This window comes from Chiloscyllium plagiosum, unplaced genomic scaffold, assembly GCF_037043375.1.
Source record: "Chiloscyllium plagiosum isolate Xiang-an unplaced genomic scaffold, Cpla_swu_hap1 HiC_scaffold_22, whole genome shotgun sequence".
Lineage (NCBI taxonomy): Eukaryota > Metazoa > Chordata > Chondrichthyes > Orectolobiformes > Hemiscylliidae > Chiloscyllium > Chiloscyllium plagiosum.
Window position 1 is genome coordinate 19,047,460 of NW_028270160.1, and position 8,106 is coordinate 19,055,565.

An 8,106-nucleotide genomic window follows, 5' to 3' on the forward strand; every position below is an offset into this window, starting at 1 on the left:
AAGGAGCAAGAGAGTGTCTTGACAATATGATAGAATTTTCCTGAATAAATCCCGTAGCTGAGATGAAACTTTATTCATTTTGAATAATGCCTTTGTATTTTTAACTAAACACTCCTGGTCTGGAATCTTCAAAATGAACTCCTTCCACTGAGGTAATCTGTTTCTTAACTTTTCTTAACTAACTCTTTTCTCCAGAAGAAACAGTTCTTCTAACTACATTCAGTTAGATTACCTGAGAACTGAAACCAAAAGCTTTTCAAGTGAAAGTGGGTCAATGTTTTTCAATTTTACTCTTTTTGATAATAAAACTCTCATAGCACAAAAATCTTCCCAGCATCACTCTAACAGCAGCTCTCTAATGTATACTGGTTTAAAGGTCCTGGCTCTAGAAATTTAATTATTGAACCCACCTCATGCATACAGACAACAAACTTACATGTCACTAATTCAAAATGCAAGCTCAAAATTAAATTATATTAATCTCCATAAATCACATTGCTAATGCAGTGATTGCAATGAGGCCAGCCAGGTGGACTTCATAGAATATGAGTTCCCTGATTGGGGCTGGGAATTTGGTCCAATCAGGGAGCCCTGGCTGACATATAAATGGGGTTAATGTTGGAGATCATAGCGTGATAGAGTCATAGAGATGTACAGCATGGAAACAGACCCTGTGGTCCAACCCATCCATGCCGACCAGATATCCCAACACAATCTAGTCCCACCTGCCAGCACCTGGCCCATATCCCTCCAAACCCTTCCTATTCATATACCCATCCAAATGTCTCTTAAATGTTGCAATTGTACCAGCCTCCACCACATCCTCTGGCAGCTCATTCCATACATGTAACACCCTCTGTGTGAAAAAGTTGCCCCTTAGGTCTCTTTTATATCTTTCCCCTCTCACCCTAAACCTATGCCCTCTAATTCTGGACTCCCTGACCACAGGGGAAAGACTTTGTCTATTTATCCTATCCATGCCACTCATAATTTTGAAAACCTCTATAAGGTCACCCCTCAGCCTCCGACGTTCCAGGGAAAACAGCCCCAGCCTGTTCCGCCTCTCCCTATAGCTCAACTCCTCCAACCCTGGCAACATCCTTGTAAATCTTTTCTGAACCCTTTCAAGTTTCACAACATCTTTCCGATAGGAAGGAGACCAGAATTGCATACAATATTTCAACAGTGGCCTAACCAATGTCCTGTACAGCCACAACATGACCTCCCAACTCCTGTACTCAATACTCTGACCAATAAAGGAAAGCATACCAAACACCTTCTTCACTATCTTATCTACCTGCAACTCCACTTTTAAGGAGCTATGAACCTGCACTCCAAGGTCTCTTTGTTCAACAACACTCCCTAGGACCTTACCATTAAGTGTATGAGTCCTGCTAATATTTGCTTTCCCAAAATGCAGCACCTCGCATTTATCTGAATTAAATTCCATTTGCCACTTCTCAGCCCATTGGCCCATCTGGTCAAAATCCTGTTGTAATCTGAGGTAACCTCTTCACTGTCCACTACACCTCCAATTTTGGTGTCATCTGCAAACTTACTAACTGTACCTCTTATGCTCGCATCCAAATCATTTATGTAAATGACAAAAAGTAGAGGACCCAGAAACGGTGGTGCCTGACTCTGTATGAGACAGTACTGTAGTCAAGGATTGTTCATGTATAAATGAAGGGTGACTTGGTACTGGGATACCAGCCTCTGGAGAGTTAGTTCAGCTAACACCACACCTGTCTCCTAAGAAGAATAAAAATGGGGCTTTCAGGCATTTTGGTTGCTCATCAAAAACTATCTCAAATCTTTACAGTACTCACACTAACAGTAGTACACATTTACATTAAAAAAATAAAATGACTTACGCTGCAAACATATTTTACACAAGCCCATGGCATCATAGCATTTTCTGTTCTTCATATTGCTCCCCAAGAAATGCCCTCCACAACATTTTCTAGACATGAATAATTTTCAAATTATGTGGTTGGAGAATTAAATTCCTCTGAAATAATCATAATTTTGTATCCTAAAATCTTTCTAAGGAAATCATAGGAGCATGATCCATAAAAAACAACTGTGTCTTCCACACGTTTAGTCAGATTTATAACCAAATTGACGTTTTGCAGTTGAGCAAAGAGTTTGGTCGAGTAATGTTTCAAAAGTTAATATCTCTTTGTCACTTTCAAATAAAAAGGGCTACAATAAACCTTTCAAACCAAGCCTAGTTGTTATGGGCCAGGCCCAAGCTCTCAAAACATTTTTAAACAAGTAGCCCAGACCTTAACTTTGCTATTCGTTTCGGTATGTGCATAGTGGATATTCCTGGAGTGAATTAGCTGATCTGACTGCCAAATTTTAAACAAGCAGAATTCATTTCCAAAACTACGGAAAGAAACACAAAGAACAAAAAACAACATCAGATAACTTATCCTATCCAAAACCTGATTGCCCCAGCAGTCTTTCTTCACAAACACTGCTGCTGAACTGAATCAAAAACTCTAATCTAAATGAAGGTTAGCTACACAGCTAGCTGGCCACTCCGCTTTGATAATACTAGTCTCTTTTTTAAGACATGAAAGCCTTAGGCTGGAGGCATTATCTGTTCGGGGTAAACAAAAAGGGCCACAAGAAACCCTTCAAACCAAGCCTAGTTGGAGACTGGCCATTTACCCCTCTCTCTGGAAAACAAAACTCAAGGGCAGAGTAACCTTGGAAAAAGACCAATGTTGTGACATCCCCTTAAAAAAAAGAACCATCAGTATCCAAAGATGGCTCCATTTTTCAAAACCTCAAGATATAGCGGTTAGTATCCTAAAACACACATATACATTCACTGACGATGAACATGAAAACATGCATAACTACATTGGGAATCAGTCAAATGTTCTCACACCACTGAATACCTCCATCTCTCATTTGAGTCTCAATAATGCATTGGCAATCACGTTTTCTCGACCTGCCACATGCACAATTTTCAAACTGAATGGCTGTAGCAACAGGCTCCATTTAAACAGTCTCGCATTTTTGTCCTTAAATTTCTCCACAAATTTCAATGGGTTATGATAAGTGTATACGATTGTCTCAGATGTGTTGCTGGTAATATAAACACTGAAATGTTGTAGTGCCAACACCAAGCTCAAAGTCTCTTTCTCAACTGTTGAATATTTCTGCTGATGAATATTCAATTTCCTGGAGAAATACCCAATAGGTCTTTCTATCTTCTCGTCGTCTTCATGCAGGAGCACCGCACCAACACCCATATCACTGGCATCAATAGCCACCTTGAAAGGCTTTGTATAATCAGGTGTGGTTAATATCGATGCAATGGTTAACACAGCATTCAGGCCATCAAACACCTTCTGACAGTCCACTGAAACGTCTTGCCTTTTTTTTTTAGCAATTCAGTGAGTGGAGCAGCCACATTGCTAAAGTTCGGCACAAACTTTTGATAAAATCTATTCAATCACAGGAACTGCAGTACTGTTCTTAATGTTGATGGTATGGGAAATTCACCAATTACTTTCATTTTCGCATCCTGTGGGGCCATTTGTCCATGTCCAATAACATGGTCCAGGAAGATGACTTGGGCTTTGGCAAATTCACTTTTAGCTAGGTTTATCACCAAGCCTGCCTTCTGAAATCGATCGAACAAGTCCGATAAATATTGTAAATTGCAATATTGTTCCCTCCATGAGTGACTAAAAGTCACCAGGTCATCGATGTACATAACACATTTGAGTAATCTGGCAATGACCTTATTGGTTAGCTTCTGAAATGTGGCCCAAACATGTTTCAAATCAAATAGCCTGACTTGAAACTGATACAGTCCATTTGGCGTTACGAATGCCAAAATTGATTTTGCTCTCTCTGACAGAGGTACCTGCCAGTAGCCTCTGAGCAAGTCCAACTTAGAAATGTAAGTTGCTTGTCCCACCTTTTCAACACAGTCTCCCAACCACAGAATTGGATATGCATCAGTCTTTGTAACTGCATTGACTTTGCGATAATCCACGCATAACCACTGGATACCATCTGGCTTTATCACCATTACTATAGGTGTGCTCTAGTCACAGTAACTCACTTTGATTATGTTGTCTTAGAGCATGTGTCCAATCTCCTTCTGAACCTGTGCTGACTTTAGAAAGTTATACCGATAAGGATCTCCTGTATCTTCATCATGCACAATTAGGTTAATACTTCCCAGTCTATTTCTGCATATACCCCCATGTGATAGTAATCACTCTTTCAGGTCATTTCAATTTTTCTCAGGAAGGTAATTCAATAATTTATCCCAAATTTTGACAACTTCCTCATTGTCCAATTTAATTTGAGGAATGTCCAATTCAGAATCCTCTGAACTTGGTTCTTCCTTCTATGTTGTAATCATCAACACCTTCTCCTTTTGCTTTCCTTCCCTGTTAAAATACCTTTTGAGCATATTCACATGACACACTGTGAGATTTCTTCATGTTTGGAATCCCTATCACCTCACTCAATTTCTTTTCGATATGATAAGATCCACTAAACCTTGATTTTAAAGGTTTACCTATTATTTGAAGTAACACTAATACCTTATCTCCAATAACAAAATTGTGAAGTTTTGATTTCTCGTCTGCTCCGTTTCATTACATGCTGCGATATTTTTAAATCCTGTCTAGCCAACTCCCCAGCTCTATTTAATTGTGCTCTAAAATTTGACACATAGTCTAAATGCGTGGTCTCTGAATTCTGACTTACTAACTTCTCCTTAATCAATTTTAATGGTCCTCTCATTTCAATGGATTGAATTTGTTCGATTCATTTGGTGCATCTCTGATTGCAAAAGACACAATGGAAATTCCCTTATCCCAATCATCTGGATAAGCCTGACTATAATCCCTCAACGTGGTTTTTAAGAGTTTGATGCCACCTTTCTAGCACCCATGTGATTCTGGATGGTACACAGTAGATGTGAATTGTTTTATTCTTAAGCTGTCCATAACGTCCCTGAATGGTTTGCATGTGAAGTTTAACCTTTGATCCGACTGTATCTCTATTGTTGGTCTGTATCTAGTAAAATGTTTGAGTAATTATTGTTAACATATACAGATTCCCACTTTTTTTTGAGGTAGGGGACCCAGGCAATCAATTAAGACTTTTGTAAAAGGCTCCTCAAATACAGGAATAAGTATTACTGCCTGTGGTTTTCCAATTAGCTGACATGTATGACATGTCTGGCAAAATTCAACTGTACCCTTGTGCAGTCCAGGCCAGTAAAAATGTCTTTGTATTTTAGCCTGTGTTTTCCTCACCCCTAAATGACCTCCAAGTGGTAGCTCATGCACCACATGTAACACAACCCTTCTATACCCCACTGGTAAGACAATTTGATGAATTTCTGCCCATTTCTCATTCGCTCAAATATGTGATGGTCTCCATTTCCTCTTTAAGACATCATTTTTCAGGTAATAACACTCAGGGATACATTTGGAATTCCTCTCTATAAATGCCTTTTGATACAACTGCTTTCTCTTTTCATCTTTTTGCTGTAACTCAATGATATTTGCAGAGCTAAAGATATTTGCATGAGTAACTATCTGCTCTTCCTTTATCTCAACTATCTGATCGAATACAGCCTCTGCTAATGCCACTTCAGCTTCCTTATCTATATCCTTTGATCTCTCCTGTTTCAACTGGTGACACTGTGACCTCATTACAATACAATCAGGGAAGATTCGAAGGTAAAAATCCTGCATTGCTTCAGTTGCCTGAATCTCCACTGGCTTTTCAACCAGTAGGTAGCATCACAAGGACAAATTGTATTTCTGGAACTTAGAGTTTGTCCAGTATTCCTACCATAGATTCTCCACTCTTTTCTGAACACCCTAGCCTCACTTTACATAATTGAGCACTTTTTGTCTCACCATGAATTCCTGTTACCAGTACCTTTTCTGGCAATAGCCCTTCAGGAGTACATATCTCCTCATCCTTCAGCATCACAGACTGAGAGAATCCTGTGTCCCTTAATATTGTAACCTCTTTACCTGCTATTCCTTGCCTATGTGAATAAACTTTACCTTTGCAGGTATACTTTTTCAGCAGATCTGGCACTTCCTCCTTAACCAACCTCCGACCAGCTTGTAGACTCTGATGCAGTGTTCTAGCTTCCACTGTGCTTTCTGTTACCATTCCAACAGAACTCCCAGACCTGTCCTGTTTTCCTACATCTGGCTTTTTCCTAGCCCACCAACACTGTGATTTCATGTGGTCTACTTTATTGCAAGGAAAACACTGGAGCTTTTTAACCTTCTTTGTTCCCTTCAAGGGTTTCCTTTTTTACCCTATGGGGAGTTATCCTTATGACCTTCACCGAGACCTACCTTTCCCCTTCCACATGAGGATTTCTCTTTGCCCAATTTCTATTCCAGAAATTGATTCTGGAAGCCAAACCATGTTTTATGGACCAACTCATAACCATCAGCCAGTGCAGCTGTTAACCTTGCCGTTTTAACTCTCTGCTCTTCCACATGAATTTGCACTACTTCCTCACTAAGCTTATCTTCAGCCTTCATCTCCATCCTTTTAAGCTGACTTCTAAGTGTCATTTTCTGAAGTTCAAACTCTCTCTCTTTTTCTATCTCTTCTGCTAAAGCCCTTCATTCGTTTCTTTCTCTATGGATTTTAATCATACCTCAAACTTGGTGACTGAAAGAACCATTGCTATCCAAGCACTGTTTAAACCAACCAAATCAACACCCAAAATAAAAGACACTAACACCTACCACTCGATGTCTGAATCCCAGACAAACCCCCAAATCTGTTATGTATTGTAACTTTGCTATTTGTTTTAGGTAAGTGTATAGTGGATATTCCCGGAGTAAATTAGCTGATCCGATTGCCAAGTTTTAAACAAACAGAATTTATTTACAAAATTACAGAATGAAACACAAAGAACAGAAAATAGAACACTTAACCTATCCAAAACCCGATAGACTATCCCTACTTATTGATGCTGTTCCGGAAATACTTGCAACAGTCCCAATAAACACATCCCTTAGCACAAAGAGTAAAAATGAAACAAACCAGGGCTTACATGTTTTAGGTCAGAGAGAGGGAGAGGGAGTATCACACTGGACTAGTCCCAGCAGCCTTTCTTCACACACCGCTGCTGAACTGAATCAAAAGCTCTAATCTAAACAAAGGTTAGCTACACAGCCAGCTGGCCACTCCCGTTTGATTATACCGGGTTTTTTTAAGACATGAAAGCCTTAGGCCAGTGGCATTATCTATTCAGGACAAACAAAAAGGGCCCCAATAAACCTTTCAAACCCAGCCTAGTTGGAACCTGGCCAATTACCCCTCTCTGGAAAAAAAACTCAAGGGCATAGTAACCTTGGAAAAAGACAAAAATTATGATAACATCACCAACATTATTTTAGCAAATCAGTTTTTACCCCAAATCATGCAATTTCAATTCATTCAATACAATCTTCCAACTTTGGAACAGGATCCCTGCTAGTTACCACTTTGACTTTGTAATGATCAATACAGAATCTTTGTGAATTATTGGTTTAACTACTATCATGATAAGTGAGCTCCTATGTCACAATCCATTTGAGAATGTGTACTGATAATCAAGTTCCACTGTTCTTGGGATCATCACAGAAATTAACAATTTAATTAAATTACTCAAAATCCCTATTTTTCCTGCCTGATTTATTCAAGTTAACACAAACTAGTGACCAAGTTTATGCAATAGCAATAAATTGTCCTGGATTACAAATAAATCCATTCTAGCCACAAGGAAACAAAATATGAAATGATAACTTATAATTCACCACCTAAAACTTTACCCTTTCTTAATTTCCTATACAAGACTCCAATGCAGCCAAATATTGACCAACAATAAAAGAGGTCCACATTTATCTTAGACAAATATTTACTATTTACTTAACTATGGAAACATTTGAACAGTCGGATTTTTATGTTTTTTGCTACTTTGCATTTGTGTTCTATTCTCACTTCTCAGTTTCTTAGTTCTCCTTTGTTATAATTTATAAATCTTCCAATCCTCAGAAATACTGATATCTCTTGCAAAACAAAACAACACGCTAGACA